Here is a 26,315-nt window from a genome sequence, read left to right on the forward strand (position 1 = left end):
CCACCAACATGTATACACTCATTATCTGCTTTAGTTTTTCTGTAATCGTTGGATTTATAATATCTTGCATCAAAATGTAAAAGTAGAATATTAACGATAATTATGACTCAAAAATTATAATATCTAGTGTTGGACAAAGGCGTAAAACATGGCACCATCATACAAAGACTGCGCGCACAAGAAAAACCACTATAAGGTGCGCTCTAAAAACCCTAAAAAAATCACCGTCCCCATTTTAAGATGTGCTGTAATTTTGTCAGATTTAATAATATGCTCTTAAATAATTCTGCATAACCAAGATTGTGATCGATATTCACATCCTCGAAAGTCTATTAACGGTCACAGCAGATTCACATGCCGTAAACATCTTCCTCATATTGTAGGCTATAGCATCACCAAAAACAAAAGAAAAAGTAGCACTCACCGAAAGATTTCCTCTTATTTTCTGATATTGTGATGGCAGGAAACGGCTTCCAGAAAGCTCCTAAGAACTGCAGGGAAAGGGGAAAGGGGAAGGGAGGGGGGAAAAGGTTGGATAAAAAATAGAGAGATGCAATCAGAAGGTCTCGCTAAAATCTGATACAGAGCACAGAATCTGTTGTAGTCTAATCGAACGGTCAACTGCTGACAGGTATTTCTGAGATAAATTATTCCTGGTGATTTCCCGGAATAAAAGCAATAAGAGCAGAGAGAGGAATAAGGGCTGGGTGGAGTGATCTGACATGTTATTGATTTTGCTTATCATATTACATCCTTTCATATTCTCCGTGTTTCCCCTTCGTTTTAAAAACCGTGTGCATATCTGCTCTGCCTGCTGATGGAAAACAATTAGACTAGCAAGGAAAAATGTAATCCAGATCAAAGTCAGAAAGTATAGAGGCAGAAAGAATCGAAAGAATCTAAAAATTAAATGTTGTGGAATCACTTCAGAAATAAGTAAATATAGTTTGATAGTTCTAAAAAATAATATAAAAGTTTAAAATATGAAATAGGCTGCTTACTTAATTATTTGTATATTAATAACTTAATAGATGAACTTTGTGGTGGAGTGGTTAACACATTAAGTGGTGCTTTAATACGCCGAGCACAAAGGGTGGAAATGATTACAATCGAACACATATTATTCGGATTATTTTGAAGTTCAAAAAGCACAATAAATATAATCCAAAGCCTAGTGTGACACCCATAAACTCTCCAATTGACTACTGAACAAATCCATAACAATCATAAATGAGCAAAACAAATCCCAAATGTTGCCAAACGGCCGCACGAGCAAGAGAAAATGAGAAGCGGCCCATGAGGAGAACAGCTGTTTCCCAGCGGCTCTGCATCCATGGGGCCCATAAATAACTCCAGCATGATTCAGAGAGAAAACCCGGACACCATGAAGAGCTCCAGCCCGGGTATATCCAGAGCACCCAGAGCGGGAGAACGCTTCCCGGGCCGGACCCACATCCATCCGTGGTGGTAAACATCCTTTAAAGGTTAATTGAATAATTGTATAATAGTATCCAAGACCGCAGGATGAAAAGCGCTGTCCGTGTTGTTGCATAGCTGCTGATAAATGTTATTAAAGTGCTGGAATAAAATCTCCTGCTTCTGTTTCTACTCCTGACAGCTTCCCCCAAACACATAAATCAAAAGCAAGGATCCCCCGACCTCCCCGTACCAGCCTACACCACCACCACCATCAGCACCTCCACTCCTACTACTATAAAGTCACTTAATGTTTCCGCGCACGCACTCACGCACAGCTCTGGCTGCCGTCCATCTCCTTACAGCACCGACCGGGGTTTCCTTCCCTGCGTCCCCCCTTTAGCCCCGCGGGTCAGTCGGAACTTTGCGTTCCGGAGCAGGAGTGCACTAGTCTAAAGTTACCCAGAAAGTGATGCAGGGGCCGACTAGCTTAGCCAGCTAGCCCATAGGCCGAGACAAAGGGAGGAGGCCGCCTCCAGGGCCCCAGAACAGCTGATGAGCCAAGTTTTGAGTGGAAGAGGGAGAGAGGGGGATTCACATGAGATCCTGGATCAGGATCCTGAATCTAAAGAGTTGTTTTTTTCTCAGGATAGATTAAGTGAAAGTTTGAAATCATGAAGTAATGGCACATTCATATGCGGAAGCAGCAGAGGGTCTGTCCGTGAGTAATTTAACCAAATGTGTATTGGACTCGACTGGATGGGAAAACACCATTCCAAAGTATATTTAATCAAATTAAGCACGTTTTTTTTTTAAAGGAACTTAAGACTGTACCGTTTTTTGAGACGTTAAATCCTTAGTTAGATGGATTTGGATGGATTTACCCTGCTACACTCTGCTGTGGTGTCATTTTAAAGTCTCACATGACCTGAACAAACGTTATCACCACTCCCTGCTCTTATCTCTGCCTCGACTGGTGGTGCTGTCACCGGCCTGCATAACATACACAGAGACACACACAGAGACACACACAGACACACACACAAACACACAGAGACACACAGAGACGCACAGAGACACACACACACACACACACACACACACACACACACACACACACACACACACACACACACACACAAACATTTCAGTATCATCGCTGCTATTTTACAGATGGTGTAAAAAGTATCCTGTGGTATTACAGCAACACTCGAGCACTCCCTGTTATATCGACGCACTGCTCTCCAAAAGTGACTTTTGACCTGAAGGAGCAATAGCTCAGTTTTTTTATGATCCACCCACTAGCCAAGTGCTGAAAAATGGCTTTTGAATGTTCTAGCTCTGATCCTTGAATCGGTATCCTTTCAATTAAGACAGGATTTAATGAAAATACATTTGACTTTCAATATGAGCCAAGGATTGGTTTTGGTGTGTGTTGGAGATGTAAAACAGCAGAATGGACAAACATGTAAACCACCGTCTCCTAAAGTGTACTCTATCAGCTCAAACTAAAAGCATTGATGTGGTAATTATACTGAGTGCAATAGTATCACCTTAAATATATGTTTGCATGTAGCTTGTTTCCATACTGATTAAAAACTGGTTGATTTATTTTCTTTCAGACTAAAATTCTATATTTGATGTTGCAGTACACACTGTTAGAGCTCCATTAGCTTACATTTTAAATACAGTCTATAGTCAGGAGAACAAGTTTCATGCAGCCAATACTGCATTTCTTTAGATTTATTGACATAACAAGGAGCATTCTTTGACTCAACAGAACTCCTGGAGATAGTTGTAGTAATTATATAATAACAATACAAAAAGTTAATAGTAATACCTTTAACACATTTTCACATTTCCTGGCCTCAAACAAACTATCTGTTGGACACACCCCCCCATGTATGTGTATCCAATTTCTGGACGTGACGTCATTTCCACTGACGTTCCTCTCAAATGATCTCGGGTTGGAATCACGTTTCGTTTTCCAGGAGCTCAATCCCCTGTTCCAGTCCCACTTCAATGCCAATAAAGCCACATAGGAAAACCCTCACATTCAGAGTGCATGTACTTGCACTGAAAAAACTGAACGTTGACTTTAATTAAACGTATTATTATGTCAAATTTCACAGGTTGGTTGAAAGCAATTGTATTACGTTTAAAAAATATATATATTAGGTTCAACTTCCCCTGCAGCTTTTTCTCGGGAACTACATTTTCTCCTAAGAAATATATTGGCTAACAAACACTTGACAAACTGTTGACTTAAACAAACAAACTTAGAAAAAAGGAAAACACTAAATCTGCTGTCTCTCCTTCACCTTTGCTCAAGTCAGTGTCTGCATTGGATTGTTGACCTTTTTAAGCCACCATAGCACCCATTTCCATCACAGTTTGCTTCCCCAAATCTCAGTCAATATCCATCCATCCATTTATCATCAAGTCCATCTGAAGCTTTCCTTGAAGTGTAATGAGGGTGAACGGCGATGCAGCATCATCACCAACAGCCTCACCAAAAGGGCAAGCGACGACAATCTCTTCTGAAACCCATTTCATCTCCTGCCTCCTGATCTGAGCCAACGACAAACACGTTTCAACACCGCTTTTCAGAGAGAGGAATTGAGAGGGAGATGTTCCTGGCTTTCCAGTTTTTTAAAGTAAAGTGTCGGTCTCAGAGCAATTAAGGCTTTTCAGTTTGTTGCCCACACAGCGGCATATATACTCAGTAATAAGTTATATAATGCAACAGAATTAAAGCCCAAGCTTATAATAAAACAATTACCTATCTATGCACTGACAACTTGTCTTGAAGAGTATTTGTATTTAATTGAACAATTAACCAAACTCAAACCTAACCCTAAACTCAAACCTAACACAGTCAAATATTTTAATTCTTAAACATTTCATTTTAGGCTAAACCGCATGCAAGTTCTTAAAATACAGCCTATATTTTGTGAAGTTGTATACTTTCTTAATCACAAATGTTTTCGGCAATCTGTAATTTAAATAAAGGTAACGTCAACAGTCAACTGGTGAAAACTAGCATTTATCCCACCAAACTGCAATAAGAAAACACAGATGTTTTTCTTGAAACTGTCTTAATTAGCCTTTCTAAATGTTTTAATCATCAGTTCCGTTGTTTTCGGAGAGGAGGAGACCTCAGTGGATGATTTCGGCTCCGGGTAAAAACCTCTAACGTCTGACTCTTAAATTATCCGAGAAAAACAAGCTGAGCAAACTTCAGTGGCAGCAGTAGAGCGTCCGGGGAAAAAACAACGATTCTTTACATAAAACTGCTTGGTTCAGTGTTTTTGCAGCTTTTAATGAGAGGAGAGGGTAAAAACCTCCTTAACCATCCACACTGAAGGTATCCCAACCAAAATCAGCTCAGGGCTAAAGCTGCAATATTCACATGCTGCTTCACCACAACACAAACTCAAGCTTTTCCCATTATTTTGATTAAGATAGCTCTAGTAGTAAAAAATTACATAATTTGCATTTTTAACTATAATCTAATTTCCCCCAATATGTACTGATGAGAAAAATGTGTATTTCCTTTTACAACCAGTCTAGGCTTCACAACCTCTATTGATGCGTACAGCCGTGTGTCTAAAGACTGACACTGGACAGTTTACATATTGTTGTACACCGGACGCAGGCATTGTCTGCTGTTAGGATATGCATCCTCTTATTTGAACATATTATTTTCATTCTGCTTGTGGCATCTGAACAAATCTTCTATGTTGTTGGTGGCTGCAGATGTCACATAACTGAGGCATTATGATCACCCAGAGCACAAAAGATCAGTTTGAATGAGTTTAGGGTTAGGGTTAGCCACATGCGTCTGTCAAAGACGACCAATTCTGTTTACAGTATGGTCTTGGTTTGCAGACATGCACACGTTTACCAACAATCAGAACTGAACGATCAATCAGTTAATTTGGGAAGTGTTAAAATAAGAGAAAACATTGGAATTCTAAGAGGTTAAATTTAAAGAGTCAAACTTAATGCAATGTTATGCATCATGCTGAGTCAATGAGAATAAAGTAAATGAGTCCAATTTGGACATGCATAGCCTCTTTTTCGGGGTTAGTTTTTACTTGATTTAGCTCAAACTAAGCATATTCACATTAGGTTATAACTTTTGATTTCATCAACGCTCCGATTCAGTTATGTTACACCTGGTTTCTTCCTCTTTAAATAAAAAACAAGTCACGTGCATATTGTTATTTATGAAACAAACCATATTGAAAAAGGAACACATTTGCCTCTTTTTACAAGCAGGTATGACATAACTTTACAGAATAGAAGGGATGAAACCCCTCTTTAATGGTCACACAGCACACACAGTGAAATGTGTTCTCTGCTTTTAACCCATCCTAGTACCAGGAGTCTAGTACTAGGAGCAGTGGGCAGCTAGTGTACAGCGCCCGGGGAGCAATGGGAGTGAGGGGGGAAGGGGGTTGTCTGATGCCTTGCTCAAGGGCACCACGGCAGGGCCCAGGAGGTGAACTGGAACCTCTCCAAGTAGCAGTCCACACTCCATATTTTAGGTCTGGTCGGGGACTTGAACCGGCGGCCCTACAGCTCCCATGCAGTCCAAGCCCTACTGACTGAGCCACTGCCGGACACATTTAATTACCTTAAAGCTCACAACAATAATGCGTCGAGCAAACATGTTAGCGCGATATCTTTCCTCCTCTCTTGCTGCAAAAGCATTCCCTGTGTCGCCAACAATTCCGAACCAGAAACTCATGCCTTCAGCTCTTCCTTTGACAGAGAGTTAATCTTTATTAGAGATGCTAATCTTTAACCTCCAACTGAAAGAAAGCCCTGACGCCAGGAGAAAGAGAGAGGGGGGCGGGGGGATGTTTGGGGGTTCAGAGGGACGTGGTCAATTTGCCCTTTCTGCTCCTGGGGCACAAAAAGTGCCAAGCTCACCAAGTCTGTCAGGCACTAGAAGCATAGTGGTGTGTGTGTGTGTGTGTGTGTGTGTGTGTGTGTGTGTGTGTGTGTGTGTGTGTGTGTGTGTGTGCTAATAATGTTAAAAGCTATGTAAAATCAAGTTTAAAACCAACAGTATTTATATGCTGCAATCGAAGCGTATAGACAGCGTCTTACATTTGTTCTGATTTTAAAAAACAATGAATATCATGAAAGCTGACGGTTTATTTTACAAGAAGTGTGAGGGATCCTGTCGATGTTTAACTCTAAGAATGTCTTGTGAATAGTGAGCAGTTACTCATATGGTATACTCTGGAGGCCAAAAGGAAGGGGCAGGAATGAGTCCTACAACCCAGTAATTAGTTAGCATGTTACCACTTCAGGTCTTGTCACAAACTGAATGTTTTTGTAATACTTTTTGGGTTAGACGCATGCTTTATAAAGGCAATTTCCAACCAGTGACTTAATGAAACTTCTATAAATCATCACACCGGACATTAGCAGCCTTTAGCTTAGCAGTGGAGACGAGAAGTGATGCATCTGTGATGTAGCTCGATTATTGCCTTGCGTTAGCTTTTTTTACATCTGGCAATTACATTTGAAAGATATTTTTTTCTGCAATATTTCAGAATCCAATTGAAAAATCCCAATGCTTTATGCGAAGGAGCCTTTGCGATGCTAACTTCCGGGTCAACCTACACAAATACCTCATCCCTTGCAGCACTATAAGCCTGACCTTGACCTTGTCCAATGGCTGATCATCATTTTTCAGGGGTTTTGTTGTGTGACCAACGGGTTAAACTTCAGGAAATATAGTGGCTACCTATTACGATCACTTCATGTGTCAGTTACATTAGCACGCATCCTTTAGTATCTGTAGTCGTTGGTGGTTTTGCATCGCCTTAAAAAACGATTTCCCTAAGTTGCTTCTTTATATTTTTGAGGCCTTATTATGCTGAGTGATGAACAACCTGTACCAGTACAACAAGGCTGTATCAATGTCCTAACAACATGCTCCTCTTATGACACATGGATCAGAAAGAGAAGCCAGGGGTGGTAATATAATCAGGCCACTTGGCCCAGCAGCAGATCAGCCTGCTATTCGACCTGTTTCGAGGAGAAAGCGTCTGTATGGATCTGGGCCAGAGCTGTCAGTCTTATACAGTATGACAGTGTAAGGCGCGCTTCCCACACTATTTTACTCTGATCGCTGTTTTGCCTATACTTTCTCAGTGATGTATGAAAAAATCTATTAAATCACAGCTGTGTTGGAGTCGCTGTGGGTTTTTCATGACTTTAAAGTGTCTTTGCCCGGAAATTAGTGAAAACCACCAAGGTCAAGCGAGCTTCCAGAGGAGCTGTCCGGATACTTGATATGACACCCAGCTGTTCCATATTTTGGCTAGTGACCCCTAACGTACACGGGAAATCGTATTGTGAGTCCTAAACACTTGTTGGGTCTTATGGCGCATTTCCACTACAGCACAGAGCGCGGTTTAAGCGTGCCGTGCTGTGCCCGGCCCGTTTTTGGTTGCGTTTCCACTTAGCGTACTACCGGCTAGCGGGTACTATTTCACAGTTTTTCTGGGCCCATAAAATCGAGGTTCTTAGCGGGCCAACAACCAGGCTGAGTCGGGCTCAGTATGCTGAACTAGAGAGAGAGAATAGCTTGCAAGGGGCCTACAACTAGGCTACAACAAGATGAACATATTTGACCGTGATTAAATTGTAATACACGTTTCACAATGATGCCGAAGTGACAACATACTAATACCGGTTAGTAAAAACCATGAATTAATGCTTTGACAAGTCTGCAGAAAAACCTTTTAAAATGTGTGTTGTCTAAATGGAGATTGCCTAAGCTAACGCAGTATATGCTCTGACCGTCCACACTCACAACAACGGCCTACAGACATAAATAAAGCAGCGACTGTATTCGCCATGACACAGGACAGTCTGTGGTTTGTACTTGTTTAACTTTTGTCTAGTTTCTGAACAGATATGAGGAGCTGTGAGCTCTGAGTGCTAACAGCTAACAGCTGATGTTGGTTTTGTGGTTCGCATTGAAGATGACGCCACGGCTCCGCCTACACTGCGTTACTATAGTTACTGCCCCAGCTACTAAACTGTAATGGAAACGCAGAAGTGAGCCTGTCCTAACAAGGCCTAACTATACCTTACTAAGCCGTGCGAGGCCCTGCAATGAAAATGCGCCATTAGTGTTGCTGACACACTATTGGTGAATAGTTCAAACAAATGGTGTCTTGGGGGCACACTAACAGAGAGTTACAATGTATAGCTTACTTATTTAAGCCAAGTTTAGCTCTTTTTGTTACATTTATAATCAAAATCACCATGGCCTTTAAGCATTTGACAAGGTAGATAAGATTAAAAGAATATTCGCTGATGATCCTGCATTATAATACTGTCCTATACGTATATGGGTTCCTTGAATTGTTAAATTAGGTTTATTCAGGATTTAATGTTTGACCTGAATTGAATATCTTGATTTCTTTCTGTTTAATTTGTCATGTGCGCCATGTTGTTAATCACTTTGAGCCACACCTATAGGAATAGTGCTAAACAAATAAAGCGTTATATGTTATTATAAGGCAACAGGTTATTCATGTTTCCTCTTCACATCTGTGAAGCTTCATTCAGGACTCATGGCCACAGTATTTAGATAATTATATATAGTTCTTGTAAAATTATTCATTTATTAATAACCACTTCGCCAGCTTTCGCTTTTGAGAAATCAGTTTTTATAAAACCACTTGTGGACTTGTTGTGTCTTTTGGAAGAGGGGGGTTTATGAAAGAGGGTAGAAAGAGGGAGAGAGAAGGGGGGGGGGGGCTTTGAGTAAGCAATCTTTTCACACTATAATAAATCACAGCAGTGCTAGCATGCATCTTCTTTCTTTACACCTAGCTGTCAGGTCCATTCACTGCCAGTCACGCGCACACGCACTCACCGGACGCACACCTCTCTGTCCAAACAAGAGTGAGAGGGACGGAGAGAGAAGAGCCATTTTCCGTTACCTATTCTGAGCATCTGACTTCAACGCGCACACACACACACACACACACACACACACACACACACACACACGCACGCACGCACGCACGCACGCACGCGCATAGTAAAAAGAGAAGCTTTTGGCTAGCAATAGAGCTGGCACACCCCGCGGATGCCTCGGCGCACAGACCACGGTCACACACAGATAATTAATGACATGTCGAGCTGTGGAACGCGCGGGGATGAGGACGCCTCGGGAACACACACCGGGACACTGAGCGAGAAGCATCCCCGGCGGAGCTTACCTGCTCTCTGTCCGCGTCTCTCCTCCTGGATCTGCTGCTGTTTGGACACGAACGGAATAAAGAAGATGAAATCCTTGGACGTAATTTCTTGCGTAATGACGGGCGGTTTGGCAACTTTCTGTCTTGGTTTTGAGTCCAAAATGGCACTATAGCATGTATAGCACGGCGTTGGAAGAGCTTGCGGTTATAATTCCGGTGTGTCCATTAGCACGCCTCTAAAGCGTTTCACTCGCCCGGTTTAGGGAACAGCTATAAATCTAGAGTCGTCTCCGCCATAAATATCCAACAATCACAGCCTACCTACAGCGCACAGGCTGCCGGGGACTGCTGGGTCTGGGGCTCCTTGGTGCTTACTTCACCCTAAAGAACTCACCGCGTGCGCGCGCTCACCCCCCCTTTCGCTTGTGCTGCAAATTTCCCCCCGAATAGCAGACCGTACTACGGTCGAGCCGTTTCCTCTCCAGAGCGCTGCGTAGGCCTATTCCCCGGGCTCCTCTCCTCTGTCTCTTCCTCTATCCGCCTATTTGTCCTCTTTTTTTCCGTCCTTTACCAATTTGCCAAAATGAGCAGAACTTGCCTCGCTTCTTCTTTAAGTCCCTGTCTATTTTTTTTAATTCAACTTTCCAAACAAGCACTGCGGTTGTTTTGCTATCTGGCTAGCCTTTCTTGCTGACCTGCAGGCCAAAATATTCTAGAGCATCTTCAAAATAATGAAACTTCCACTTATGTTGCATTTAAATTGTATCACTGATTAGTTGAAGAACACCCTAAGGCACTGAAGCTGATTCTCCCCCTTCCTCATAGGCTCTTGTTGCACCTCTCCACCAGTGTTTCTCGCAGCTAAGATGACACCGCTAACTGTGCCTCAACCAGGCTATGGACTGACAGCTATAGAACCTATGGCGTCTGGGAGGGGGTGGGGGTGGGCTGTTCTGGTTCGCGTTCCTGTTCAACAGTGAGTCTGGTTGAGGTGCGCCAGGGGGGTTTGCGCGGTTCAGTGTGACCTGCCTGTCCATCCTGCTGCATGCGCGTCGGCCAGATGTTGGATATTACATGGCGTCAAACTGAGAGCGATCAGAGGAGAGGAAGAGGGGAGAGGCTGAGGGGAGGAATAGCACACATTCCGCTGTGATCTGACCTGTGTTTGGCGCGTTTACACATCACATGAGTTTAGCCGTTCACAGTTTATCAAGACAGTTTGAGGGGAGACATCGAATCCGTGGATTAATATCAACGGAAGCAAACTTAACTAATATATTTTTCAACTTTGTATTTATACATGAATGAAATAGGCCTAACCATTTCTGTAATCACAATACATTTTCCCACAATGACCTAAACTCCACCATCAACCCAGTCACGCCAGTGCGTAAAATGGGCACGTAATTTAATAGATTCGTGTACATAACCACGACTTTTTCTTTTTTTTCTTTTTTTAATAGTAGGCCTAAGTATATATTCCGAGCCCGGACCACGTCAGCTGTTAATATGTGTTAATGGTGCTGTATTCTCAATGATTTTCCAATTCTCAAATCATTGTAAATTGCTGCTTTAATAACCAAAATAACCAAAATAGCCACATGTATCTTCTGAGCCTTTCATGAAGACACGATTTAAGGATATTTTGGACACTTTGGACATTTGACTGGCTTGTTATTCTTTATATTTAAACACATTTTGAGCGCATATGTCTCGTTGGTATTGGTCGTTATTTACAGGTAGAATTTAGACCATGAATGAATCTCTGCTCTCCTTATCTTCCTGCATCCCCTGTGTGCCTTGGCAGTTTCTGTGTTTGCTTGTGTTATCTGCCCACGCGTATAGACATGCCTACACTGCAACACACGCACACACGAGAAGAGAGTGAGAGAGACAAAGCCAGTAGGAATAAAGAGAGTGAGAGAAAGCCGTTATTTTTAGATTGTAGCCGCAATGATAAAAGAAAGCGAACGGGCAGGCAAAGGCTCGCGCCCGGGCCCCTCCTCGCGGACACATTTCCGGTTCTAGAGGCTCAGTTTCTTATCGCCCTCGTGCATGCTGCTCTGCGGCCGGGTTGAAGTGAAAAGGCTCGCGGGCTCTGGATACACTTTCCGCAGCTCATTTCACGCGCTTTGAATCACTGCCCTCGCGCAGACGATTATAAATTAGTGCGAGGCTTCTTATTGATTTATTTCCGAACGGGTAATCATCTGCGCGCGGAGAAGAGCCCGGATGTACCTGGAGCGCGAGCGTGGATATCCTTTAAGATATAAGGCAATTCATGATAAAGGTTCAGCAATATTAATAATGCTTATTTTATAATATTGATAACCTTACATTGGTTTTTTTAGCAAAGCAATGCTGCTGTAATAAATCATGGTTCCTAAAATGTGGCCCTTGTTAGGTTGATTTAAACACACGTTAAGGGGTTTTGTTAGGATTATTTCCCCAGCTCTTAAATCTTTCGCTCGTTAACGTCCGGCAGCAGATTTATGACGCGCTGCTCACATTTATGTTTTTGAAGAATCTCTGCTCCGTTCCTGCTTTCAAGCCGAATTGTTTTCACTGCTCCCATGATGTTGGATTTTCACTTAAATTCACAGAATGTAGTTGATTAAGTAAAATCTTTAGTTTACGTATATGGATGATTTCCCTGTGCTGGATTTCAAAGGAACACTTCAGAAAATGTGAAATGTAGGGTAAACACTATACACTATATTTTGTTGTTTTTCTCTAGATTTCTTTTTTAATTTTATATAACAATGTCTCATAAAATGTAGGTCAAGACGGGTTTTTGCTTATGAATGTATATGAAGACAGCCTTAAATAAACGCATGCTTGCTGTCTTTGCTCATGTGTCTAAGCCGTGTTAGAAAAGCTCGCTGTATTCAAGATTTTAAATTCCGTTTTCTAACTTTTCTGTTAAGCAAAACCGAGCAACGTTTCATAGAGACTAAAATAACGGGCTTCGTTTAATCAGATGGATTTGAACAGAGTAGGAATTTAAAACAGCAACGTTTTATTTGTATTTAATCGAAAGCATTTTCTCTATGTAGCAGTAGGCTATGTATTGCCGCTCGGCGCATTTTAACATGTCTTGCGTGGGAAAAGAACAGAGAAGACAATATGGCTGCCAGAAACAGTGCTGAGTGGGAAGATGAGCCTTGTGAGAGTCTGCCACAGCGCGTGCCAGTCAGACGCGTGGGTCCGCACCGACCTTGTCATTGACCATTTAAAGCCAAACTCAATCTTGCCGTCAAAAACAACAAACTATTAGTGCTTTTTTGTGTGTCAAATTGACTTTTTTTTTTTAGCGTAAGCGAACAAGAGAGCACTGTGAGAATGTCAAATGGTCTTCCGCTAGGCCAAGATTAAACTCATGCAAAAAAGAGGTTGAATGTCGATATAAAAAGACGTGTTTGTAAATCCCTCTCATGCACACACATTTTAAACGAGCAAGGCTACATTTTGAAGTAGATCGCCGTTAAAGCCGTGACCAGTGGGGATGATGAAATGAAAAATAATTACAATAACGCACACATCTAACGAAAAATCACCAACATTCATTCAGCAAATACCGACAAATTCCACCTAAGCGCTTCCATTTAACGATTCCGCTCCAGCTCAGAAAAACGCATACTAGGCCTACCATACAGACGATCAAGCTACCCGTTTTATTGTTCTCTATCTGTGTCCTTTATTCTCCGGATGCACAATGCCGCCTTTGTCCTGCAGCAGGTCTCGGTGTAAACATTCATTCCGACCTCAAAGGTTTGCTGCTTCACAATATAACGCCGATTGTGTGCAGACGCAGCGCATTGAAGCATTAACGCCATCTATCTATCTGTGTTTCCCACACCGAGCTCAGAAAACATCTGGATTGTGAATCATAGTGCAGCAGACATGTATTTAGCCAAATTCAGCGAGGCCTCAGGAGTTGCCCCCCTCCCCCCCAGCAGCTATAATGGATGGCAGGCAGGCAGTGATATCATTTCTCAACGCGCTTTCAAATATTTGAACAATTTCAGCTGTGTTTGATCCGGGACTATCACAGAAGACAAAACACACTCAACAGTGGACACATGCCTGGGATAAGATAAGATCAACTCTGCTGTCGTGCTCCCTCACCGTGGGACTATTTAATTAGTGTGTCCCCTCTTACATTGTGGAGTGTTCGGAATTTATTTTAAACCTCACCTCAATCAGACACGAGGCTATAGTAGCCAAAGAATTACATATGTATGACAAAAGGAAGAAGCAATCCCCAAAGGTCTCCCACCCCCTTTCCATGTCCACAGCAATGAGGCGGGATATTGTTTTTGACACGCGGCGGGCAGGAATACACATTTTTTGGAAGAAAACAACGCCCATTATTAGGGGATGGAATTCCGCTGAGCTTTAATTTGGTTACACTAAGGTTTACACTGCTAGTGAAGGCTAGTTAGTTCAGCCCCTTGAAATGTAATTGTAAACTGACTCCATCCATGTTTCTGCTATTGCAACAATGCCAATAAATAAAGTATTGTAAGCTAATTGTGTATGCTATCTATTTAATTCAATGATGTTTGATTTTGTTATGAAAGACTGCACTGCATATTCTACCACCTGGCTCCATACCAAAACAACAACCATGTGTAGTATATGAGTTATGAGATTAGCAGATAAAATTACCATCCCTCCCCTCCTGAGCCCACCCCACTTGCTACTCTCAATGGGAAGGGCTAAAAATGCTAACCAATTCACAATGAGTCATTGAGTTTACATAGCCATGTGTGATGAAGAAATGCAACAGAAATATGAAGCAAAGATGGAAATAAGAAATCCCTATTAGTATTTCCCTAATGTTAAGAGAAGAATACGTTCTCAGTGAAGGGTTTGAGCTAAGGCAGAGCCTCTGAGTGCTGACATGAATAATGGCGCCTTGCTCCATTCCAGCAGACATCAAAAGAAAAGACTGTTAAAAAAAAACTGCTTGGAGAAAGATGGAGACAACTTCTTAAAAAATGAACTCAGTCAGAGTACAGTCTGGACACCATGAAGACACCACTGTTCTCCACTACATGCAACCATCCACCAGATGTATAACACCACACTAAAACAATATGAGGGTTGTTACTGTGATATAAATAAAGTTTATATACATTCCGAAGTTGATTCTACTATCAGTGCTTAAGCATTTTTAATGATTTACGCTTAAAACCCAGGACTATGATGGAGTTTAATCAGCCTTAGACTCTAATTTCGATCTTCAGCTTGGCTCCTCTCACACTTCTTGGTAGATGGATGAGATTTGCATGGCCGGCAGGTCCTTTTTATGAGATTTCATGGCGGCGGAGGCGCGCCCGGTGTGCCAAATTCAAACAAATCTTTCGTTAATTGGTCGCCGCAGTAATTCACGACCCGGAGCCAGACAGTCATACTGAGCAAGAGAACAGGCGTAGTAATAATCAAGTGAAAAGGCTGTGTGTGTGTGTGTGGAGGCAGATGAGGAGGAAGAGAGCCGGCGGCCGTGGCGGGATCTCTTCCTCCTCATCTTCTTCCGCGTTCCGGTGTATCATCACTCCATCGACCGTCATTTTTTCCCACAGCGGAGAGAAAATGTGATTTATCGCGGCCGGCACCGTAAACAACAGCACTCCCTCACAAACACACAATGGCAGCCGCGGCCGCACGCTGACACCCTGCCTCACTATAAATCAAGAGAAGTAGCTGGCTGGGAGGGGGAAAAGGGGAAGAGAGAGGGGGAGAGAGGGAGGGATGGACAGGGAGGCAGAGAGAGATGTAGAGGCAGACTGATGGGAGGAAGATGGAGAAGAATATCCCAAAGAGTGCTTCCTAAAATACAAACAGCCATCGGCTAATGTTGCAATGTTCCCTCTCTCTGCCCCCGGTCTGCACCGCTATAAACACTGATGATGATGATGATGGGTGGGGGTGATGTGTAAACAACACGACAGCAACATGCACGATGAGAAAACACGGCACAAGATGGGTATTTTTGGGGAGCATATTTACCACGCTGTTAGAATGATTCACTGAGAGGGATGCGGAAGGCGCAGCAGCGAAGAAGAAGAAGAAGAAGAAGAAGAAGAAGAAGAAGAAGAAGAAGAAGAAGAAGAAGAAGAAGAAGAAGAAGAAGAAGAAGAAGAAGAAGAAGAAGAATAGTGTTTCCCCACATGCAGTCCCCTTACTTCCGCAATACTCACGGTGTCCACAACGACCCGCAAGACGCACACCCGTCCAAATTTGTTTGATTGCAGCCTCCTTCCCCTCTTTTCTCTTCCCCTCTCTCTCTCTGTTGGCGTTTCTCAGTGTCTCCTCTTCTCCCCCCTCTCTCTCTCTCTCCCCTCTTCTCTCTCTCCCTACTGCTAGGGGGGGGCTTGTATTTTTTTTTTTTTTTTGAAAGGACAGTTGAATTTTTTCGACGTCAGACACTCCGGAGCGGCACCATGTCGCGTTATATTCCTGACCAATACATATCTGTTCTGCAACCTCTGCATGAATTATTTAATGAAGCACGTGACGTGTCGGTCGGGGCGGGAGGGGGTGTTGGGGAGGGGAGAGGACGGGATGGGGGACAATCCACGCGCGTGTCTGTTCGTGGGACCCATCCGGACCGGTGCATGTTTGCAAGACTTAAACATAAAAAAACATAAAAATGACATCAGAACACTTCATAACGCATGCACCCGTTTGTGTGTGTGTGTGTGTGTGTGTGTGTGTGTGTGTGTGTGTGTGTGTGTGTGTGTGTGTGTGTGTGTGTGTGTGTGTGTTTGTGTACACTGTGAGGTACGGCCTGTGACAGACGCACAGAGACCGATAAAAGATGATTGTCACCGACTTTGTTCGTTTTTAAAAATGACTGCCCGCCTCACACTCTTTCTCCGTTATTCCTCACTGTCATCTCCGCCTCGCGCCACCGTTAGTCGGCAGAACATGAGGGGGTTCCTCACATTGTCCTGTCTTATATTTAAATGTATCTGTTCCCAGCAAATGAAAATATTCCATGATGGAGGAGAGAAATTGAACATATGATTTCTGACTGTTGTCTAAAGTTTCTGCTATTTGTTTTTGTATCCAGGAGCAGATACAGACTAAAGAAAATCGTGTGCGTGGAAACCAATTGCGTAAAAATGTTATTTTGTTATTCATCAATCATTAGAAATTAATGTATTGCATCGAAATGCGACAGTGGCGGCTGGATATTCTAATGTTCAATATGTTTTATTCTAAGTCATACGACGTTACAATACCACATTTGATACAAGGACAACAAATAAAAAAACTGAAAAAACCGACGGGTTAGAAAAGAAAACGTCTAATCCCTACAAATAAAAACCATCATGCCAGGCTATTACTCCTCCTAGCCTATGGGAGATAATATGACTCTGAATTAAATGTTTTATTTAAAAAATAAATAGCCCAAATAAATATAATGTTATCCCATTAATGATTTTGGAGAGGCGCTGTAATTAATTTAGCAGAATTTACTTAGAAAGAGAGAGTAACGGAGAGCTGTTAGAAATTAAAGGAGAGACAATGAGACAAGGAGATAAAGAAAGGATGCTGAGGAGGAAGAAGGAGAGGATGAGGGAGAGACAGAGGAAGAAACAACGAAGAGACGCGCCCCCCCCCGCCGGGAGGCCGCGCGCGGGGCTCCAACAATGGATGCTGGATCATTCTCTGTAACAGAGCTCCAGCAGAACAATGGAGCTCCAGACTGTTAGAAAGTGTTCAGCCTGGGAGGCTAACAGTAGCTAAAAATAATCACTTCAAGGTCAAACAATGGAGCAGTAGCCTCCAGGTATACACATGCTAACACCACAGGCTTTTTATATTTTCATTTTAAACTAGAGATGAAAGGACGAATAAAACATGTGGTTAGTCAAATAAAATCGGCCAGAGCTATCGAGATCAGGTAAAAAATTAAATTGGCAAACAATGTAATGTGCAACATGACAAACACCTAAATGATTGGAAAGAAACATATGTGTGTGTTTTCTTCATTTACTAGCACAATGAGTAACTTGCACCTTTCCCTTTATCATTTATTTTTCTTCTTGCATTATTTGTATTGTTTTATGTCTAATGCATGTGTATGTTTCATATGTAAAGAAGCCTGGGACTTCAGATTTGCATTGCCAAAACTGGTGTAGTACTGTGTGATAATAAAGCATCTTGATCACTTAAACATTTAAGTTGCAATTGAATCGAGGCACTAAAAAAGCACGGATATTCCTTTAAACTTTGCATTCTGAGCTCCGCCTTAGATTCTACAGCAAGATTGAAATCAAACATTTGCGGTGTGATGATGGCGTCTGTAATGACGGCCATAAATTATAGCAATCACAGTGTGAAACAACAGCTAAGATAAGTAGCAGCAGCGGAGACCTGGACCGGCCTGACAACAGCAGCGCGATCAGCTGTGTAAAGTTGGCACAGCCGCATGCAAAGCGTTTATAAAAGCCTTTCAAAAGCATAAACATCCGAAATATGACGGGTGGGGGGTGCAGAGATAGACACTCTTTCACCTATAGCTCTATAAGGCTCAGCTAAACCGTAACAATCAGTAAGTGCATAAGTCTTTGTGGGATGATGAAAAAATAGCTTCAATTTGAGTATTTTTAAAACGGTAAGAAATCCTTTAAAGGAGTCTACTTAGAATGAATGGCGCATATTATTAGAAAATTACAAGCCATTTTGCAATGATTGAAATCAGCAACAAAAAGGCTTACGGGTAATTTAAAACTTTATTTAAACACTTATTATTAGACTGAATCATTCCAAAAGGCCATAATTAAAGTGGTGTTGGAGCTGTGTGAGATCTTGGGGGTCTCTTGGTGTGTGATGGATTAAGACAGGTAGGTTCTTCCTCTCGTTAATGATTAACGGGCTTTGAATAAAAAGAGAGAAACTGAAAATGTATTTTTGTTAACATGGAGAATGGCCGTAAAATTAAATTGTCCAAGACGTGATTCAGTGACATTAGATAACAAGACACCAAAACCCTTACATTTTACTATCTTTCTTTTCTTTATTATTATTATTATTATTATTATTATTATTATTATTATTATTATTATTATTATTGTTATTATTATTATTATTATAAGTATTATTAGGTCTAGACTGCTCCGGCAGAGGAAGACAGACACAGAATGATTTACCAAGCTCTAACATGTCGCCTTTTACTTCTGATCGTAAATCTGTCTCAAAACGGCAGCACGCGCACAACCGCTTTTTGAAATATGTCCTCCTGCACGAGACCTGAGGTCTTCCCCCGGTCTCACGAGCCGTGAGAACTGGCTGGAAGAAGTACTTATGCCTTAGTCATGCTCTATCATTTTTAAATGGCCAAAAAAAAAAAAACAGCTGGGCAATAAACATGTTTCTTTTTAACTGCTAGTTGTGAAAGCGTCCAAATCTGCTTGAACCGGAAACGTGAATGGAGCCTGCTGAGTTACAGTGTTGGCACTTTTTACATTTACACATTTACACATGCTATGTTAGTCTTTGAGTTTGAGGGGTTTCCTGTGTCAGTTTACAGACAGCAACATATCCCAATTCAACAGCATGCAAAGGAACGTTTGGGGCTCTCTGCTGGAACTGCTACCCCCGCGACCCGACCACGGATAAACGGGAGAAGATGGATTGATGGAACAGCATGCATGCATGCTTTTTGGGCGATTTGGCTTTATAATAAAAATAATAGCCTAATACAAATAGATGTTTCTCTATTTAAGATACTTTCTGTATGAATGAGCATTCACATATTGACAGCTCAAATGTCACATCATGCCAGCTTAATGCAAAATGGATCAAATAATGCATTTTTGCAATGTTTAAAATATATATTGTTGGCATTTTTCTTCCACATATATTTGTAAAGATGCTGTAGCTAAACACATGCAATTACACGTCACATCTGGCTTTATTATAAGGAAAATGCACACATAATGCAGGTATAAGCTAGTAACTGGTCTTCAGTGGTAAATGACTTTGGATCTTCATATGAACAGAGGAACCAATACAGAATGATGCATATTTCACGAAGGCATCACTGATAAGTTGGAATATTGCACATTTATTTTTAGCAATTTTATTTCCCTCCTCATTTAAAGATGTTTTGAAAGCTTCAAATCAATTGAAGTTATCATTGGGACCCATAAAGCAAAGTCATGGTCCAAATTCAATGTTTGGTGGCAAATGGACGTTTTTCGTGTTGCTATGTCAAAGGCTAATATTACATACATAAAGAGCAGTCTCTGTCATTATAACATTAATAAGTAAAAGGTTGTTTAATACTTTAGAATCAATACACTGCGGCCTTATGCTGCACCATTAGTCATACAAGCCACAGAAGCCTATTTATCATTTCCATCTAACGGATAGAAGCGCTGCTGTAACACAATGGTAGAGTCATCACACTGTAGGCCTGCTTGTCTCCATTCCATGATGCAACATCACAGACACTCATGCTGCCAAACTGCAGGACCCCTTTACAGTGAAGGGAACTGAATCAAAGACATAACATGACTCCAAAACCAGCTCTAATGCATGTATTTTTCAACCATTAGAATGTTTTCAAATGCAAATCCAGTGGGTTGCCAGGTTGGGACCCAACTGCAGACTTGATGTAAAACAGAACAAGAGCAAAGAATAATGATTATATGTTGATGACTGCAATAGTTAGGAGGCATTCATGCTTTTGGCTCAGATGCAGACTCTCTCTTTTAGAAAGAGTCTTCTTCCTTCCGACATATCGCCCATAAAGACAAAGGATAACAGGATATAAACAAAGACACCTACAGTTCCTGTGAACGCAATCACATTTATCCTCGTTAGTTGATCATTTATAACACTGTATTGACTGACATTACGCTCCACAGCATTATGTTGAACCAGCCTGGAACACATTGTGAATGCGCGTGGTGCAACTTGGCAGACACTATTTGGCTCTCTTTCTTTTAATACTTAATACATGTCTACTTTTAAATGGCTCACACACACACACACACACACACACACACACACACACACACACACACACACACACACACAGCCGGTGCAGGAGTAAAAGCCTGGCAGCCATATATCTCTGGTGACGACCTCCTCCTGCAGCCCGCCGCCTGCACCATGACCTCCCCTCTCCTCCTGCTCTCCACAATAATATATTCCATGGGCAACGCCACTATTGCAACAAGCGCAAGGAGAGAGATTTGTCCGGTAATTAGTAAACCACCGCCAGACTCCCCAGGCCAGAAAATAAGTTGATGTTCAATGAGTGTTTGTGTGCAAGCCTGAGCTTCCTAAATGCGCTGTTGAAACCCATCAGCTGCATAAAGCCTTCACACATCTCCATGACAGCAGACTGCAGATCAGACAACAACCTCTCTGTAACCACACGTGAGAGCTGGCTCATTTTGCCAGTTACTTAACTCCTAATCCAAATGAGTTCAATTGGACATATGAAACGTCATTCAGAAATGAAAACAGTGCAACAAGCTGCAGGACAAAGCTCTGGTATCTCCATCATAAGATGGCTGCAAAATCACACAACTAATGGGTTTTTTCACCAAATTGGAGCTCAGTGAGCATTGTGCAGAAGCAGAGCAGCAGGACTTTTCATCTAACAAGTGTGATTTTAATGAACCTGCATGAGCTCAAAGTAGAAATGAGATGTACTCTATTCCAGCTAAGACGCTTTACAAAATGATCCACACTCTCTCTCTGTGTAAGTGATGGAGCAGAGCAATAGTATCAACACTGCAAAAGTTAACATGTACTAACTGAATTGACACAAAATGCATTGCATAGTTTCAAAAATGTATTGAATGCATTTGTTGCTATATTGTCTTTCATTTGTTTTGTTTTTAAACGTGCATCAGCTTTTGTCAAGCTGGGCATTGCAACCTATTTCAAAGCATTTCAGGCATGAGTTCTTCCTGCAATTAAAATATGTGATGACAATCCCTCAACGTTGGCCAGTCTCTATCACACCATGCCACACTATGCTCAGCTGTATTGATGCATGTTCTGTGCATGTTGGCTGGAAGAAGCTGCTCACTTATGTGTATTTATTGTCACATTTAACCGTCAAAACACATAAGGGCAGGAACTAAAAAACCACACCAGGCGTGTAAAGGTAGCTTTTTTTGTGGTTTGGTTCCAATGTTCTCTGTGTACTGTTAGGTCGGACACCTGCAGTTAGTCAGTATAGGAGATGGTTAATGGCCTTGACGTGTTGAGTACTGAAACTTGGTAGTCAATACCTAAACCGTGTTTTGGCTGGATTGAAAAACAAAGAGTGTTTCAAGATAACGGCAACAATTAGAAATAATCAATGCATTTCAGCTAATATTAAATAAAATCAAAAGCATTCATAGAACCATACTTAGTCTACGCTAAGTAATCAAATCTATTCTATTTTGGAGTACTGACACTTAGGTATCATATAATCCCTAAAGTGATGTGACCTCTGACCTTGCTGTTGGTAAATAGTGCAGCTCTCCCATTTGATGTGAATGGACTACAGTCATAGTAGTAAGCAGCAAGACATGGAGCTGAGTGATGCAGAGCTGTTTCAGAGGGCATGCTGACTCAAATAAAGCAACATCTTTACGGATCAATTCAAACCATACCATTGTGAGTCCTGCAAGATTGGGAAGTCATTGGGAAGATTGCACAAAAAATGCAATAATGTTGCATTGATGAGACCCTGCGAAATGTGAAATTGAAAATGAAAGGGATAATCCTAAATACATCGGAACCATTAAATGGCATGGTGGAGACAAACTGACCAACAGCATTTCCCCATATGCCTTTGTCTCTTTGATTAATCAGTCAAAGAGATATTTTCTCTTTGACTGATTTTTCCAGCTGCAGGTCAGGTTACCAGGCTGGAAAATATCCAGCAGCCCCCAACATTATGCCAGTAAATAATCTACAAATCACTGAATTGGTCAAAATATGTGAAAAGATAATCGTTGTATTCCATTTGTTTCTTTGGATCCGTTTGTCGAAATGGAGGCTGTATTCTACCCAACATTCCTCTGAATACAGTGTGCAAACATGGCTGGAACAAGCCAGGACAAAAAGGCTCCTCAGCAGCTTTTCAGCAAGGCAATCAGGAAGGGCAGCCTCTGTTTACACCAAGGTTCATGTCTGTCCAAATACTATCCAACATCAGACTGGCTGACCCTTTCGTAGCACATCCTAAAGTTAGCATGTCTCCAACAGCTTGTATTAGACTGCTCCAGGCTTCAGGGAGAGACAGAAGCTCCTCTCAAATGACAGATTAATCAAAACTTGGAGAGCTGCTTCAATGCAAAATGTACAAAACCATATACATTTTTTAAGGACAAGACATTATTATATAATGTTAACCATAATATGGTGCATTTCAGCCAGTGTCATCAACACAGCCTCATTGAGCTGACAGTCAGCAGTGGCCTGTGGCTGACCTCTGCCCGGCTCTGTCTGTCTGTCTGGGTGTGGGAGCGGAGATACGGCCGCCGTGCCCCCGGGGTACAGTGCCCTGAACTCAGCCTGTTATGACTAAGTGGCCAGGGGGCGCTCCGGAGGTCTGGGAATGTCCGAGGGAACGATGGGACCAGCAGCCTCGCGAGGTCAAGGGGGAAGGCATGGGTATTTGTGTGCGTGTGCGCGTATGTGTGTGTGTGTGTGTGTGTGTGTGTGTGTGTGTGTGTGTGTGTGTGTGTGTGTGTGTGTGTGTGTGTGTGTGTGTGTGTGTAGAGGGGGGTGGGGGGTAAACACGGGTCAGCCTCTGGCTTCAGAGCCTGTGGACCTCATCGGTCAGGAAAGCGTGTCCCCTGGTTGAACCCTCTGCGGCCACTCCGCTGCCTGCACGAACATCGATTCCTCTCCTCCTCTCTCGCTGCTCTTCCTTCGATACCCTTCTTTCTCTCGTGTGTTTTCTTACCTCTGCGCACATCCTATAACCCCATGAGGCCAGAACCCCCCCAACCACAACCGCTGCCCTTTAGTTTTAATCCCGGGCAGATTGATTTCTGGAGGGGTCAAACAGCAGTGAGCGCGCTGCTGCTCGGCTCAGCAGATGAGCGCGCGCACTGCAACTGGCGATCGTTTGCAGTTCATTTGGAGAGGCTTGCAGATCGTTTGTTTTCGAGGTAAATTGTTTTGAAGCGCAACCGAGAGAGTATCCATTAACCAGAACTCCCCCTGTTCTTTTAATTGTTCTTATTCGCCCTCCCCTGCATCCCTCTCTCCAATTGAGCGCGGTATTATTCATATTCCCACTGCAGTCTCCACAGCCTGATAGCACCTGGCCAACGAATTAAGAACACACATACACACACTTACACACACACACACACACACACACACACACACACACACACACACACACACACACACACACACACACACACACCAACACACACTCTAAGAAGCGTGCATGCAACAGTATCTCATTAAAAGCTATAGGCCATAGCAAAACTTTATAACCACAGAAACGCAGCCAGGACAAAATGCATAAGCTTCTGTTGAACCAGGAATTATTCACATTCTGTCACACACTGGAGCTATATGAACTAGGTGTTACGTTTCCTTCCCAATTGCGTTATATAAATCCCATGAATTAAAATACACCTCTTGTTGAATCTAAAAACATCAATGCAACCAAATCCCGGGCGTAAGAGATGCACAAAAACACAACGGCAGATGCTCGATGCATCATTAGTGACACACAGACGCAGAAGTGACACCCCCGCAGCAAAGGGGGGACGTGAACATTTGTGCAAACTGACGAGAAATCAGTACAAGCCTGTCATAGATGCAAACACACACTAACAGACGCACACCTTCCAACACAAACACGCAACTCCAGAAGTCCCTGCGCTCAAATCAAAGCCCCACAGGCCATAAGTCCCTGACCTCACCAAATGCGCAGGGGGCAATAAAACCATAAAAACGCCACAGAGCCATCAGACAGGAGCAGGAGAGTTGAAGAATAAAATAGGTCAGGTTCTTACCTTGGATGGCACCACTTTCAGAAACCTCGAGGCCATCTTCTTCTTCTTCTTCTTCTTCTTCTTCTTCTTCTTCTTCTTCTTCTTCTTCTTCTTCTTCTTCTTCTTCTTCTTCTTCTTCTTCTTCTTCTTCTTCTTCTTCTTCTGGAACGAGGAAGAAAAAAACTTTGTTTCTTATGGTAGGATACTTGTTGGGTGTAAAAGATAGCTGATGGGTGGGAAGGGGAGGTGTGACTGTTTATGTGTGTGAGGGAAGTAGGGGGGAGGGGTGTGTTTCCAAGACGTCTTCTTTTTCTTCTCCTCGTCTGTCTCTCTGCTCCTTGCCCCTCTCCTGGCAGAAGGGGTCTTGTGTGTGGCTGCCGGATGACAATAGAGAAGAAGAAGAAGAAGAAGGAGAAGAAGTGTTTAAAGAAGGACCAGTGATTAATGATTGTTTCTTGTATAATTCTCGCATTTTTCTTGAGGTGCCGTCCCTTCTGCCCTGTCCAAAAAATAATGGCGATGAACTTTTTCAGAAGGGTGAGGGGTGTGGGGTGGGCTTCCCCATTCACAGGAGCAGCAGAAGGCCCGGCCGATAAAGGGAGGCTAAAACAGAGGATTCCTCGGTGGACTTGATTGTGCAAGGTGTCACATAGCACGCAAATTCATTTATTTCCACTCGGACTCGAAGCGCTCAGGGGCTTCAGGGGTTATTGTGGAGGCACATACAAAACGTGTGAATATTGGGAGGGGGTCTATTTGTCCAATATAAGACAATTGGGACAAATATAATCTTGTGTGTGTGGAGGAGAGAGTATTACACCTTAGAACCATGAGCCAAATACAATTATAAACCATAAAAAACCAAGTCAATAAAAAAAGAGGATGAGAAGAAGAAAAGTGGACATGTATGGATATTTTAACAGGAATTACAATGCACCTTTGGAAGCAAATAATAAACATATTATTTTGAAATTGAAAAAAGGGAATACTGCTATAAGAAGCAATGAAAATTACGGTTAAAAAACCCAATATAGGCCATGGATTGACCATTTTGGCGCAGTGTGTGCGCCTTTGTACGAGCACATCTATGTGTTTGATAGAGGAGCTGGAGCAGCCTCTCATAAACAGGAAGGCAACAGATACACGGGCAGAGCGAGTCTCTGTGGCAAGAGGCCCAGGGAGAAATCAGCCAACAGTAATAGGAAATCTTCTCTGGGCCGAGGAATACGAGCGGACCAATTTAGGGGGCACACTTCTTTGTTTAAAGTTCATCGAGAGGAATGCTATTTTCTCATTCTCCCCCCTCTCCTGCTCCATATTTTTCGATACCTGCTCCAAGAAAAGAAAATGAAAATTAATACGGGAGCCGCACCTTACCAAAGAAGCCATTCGTCATGTTGATTATCTATTTGCTTGTCAGGGTTTGAGCTATGGCGCAGGCCCGCTCCCTTTTGTAATATATAAAAAATAATACACACGTGTGCGCACCAGCACCGCTCCAGAAAACAGCAAAAAAAAAAAAAACATTACACTCATTAAAGCATTAAAGGAGGTTTTCTTCTTCTTTAGAGTCAGAGGAAGGAAGGGAGAGGAGGAGGGGGGGTTATCCTCTGTGTCGGGCCGGTGCAAGCCGTTAAATTAACGGGAGAACGGGAGTGAAACG

General features: G+C 42.4%; 1 protein-coding gene across 3 annotated transcripts in view; it reads right to left on the reverse strand.

The window, feature by feature from the left end:
- The window catches only part of hoxb3a (homeobox B3a), a 45,866-nt gene extending 20,845 nt beyond the window's left edge, over positions 1-25,021 (reverse strand). For 2 of the 3 annotated variants that reach the window (XM_010773132.1, XM_010773129.1), the window contains exons 1-2: positions 24,674-25,021; positions 425-491 (exon numbers count right to left, since the gene is read on the reverse strand). The gene's annotated coding sequence lies outside the window, so the exon portion shown is untranslated. The remainder of the gene's footprint in view (positions 1-424; positions 492-24,673) is intronic. The other variant, XM_010773131.1, reaches the window with a different exon arrangement.
- Positions 25,022-26,315: the final 1,294 nt, after the last annotated feature.

Source organism: Notothenia coriiceps, unplaced genomic scaffold (genome assembly GCF_000735185.1).
Source record: "Notothenia coriiceps isolate Sejong01 unplaced genomic scaffold, NC01 NC01_scaffold00012113, whole genome shotgun sequence".
Lineage (NCBI taxonomy): Eukaryota > Metazoa > Chordata > Actinopteri > Perciformes > Nototheniidae > Notothenia > Notothenia coriiceps.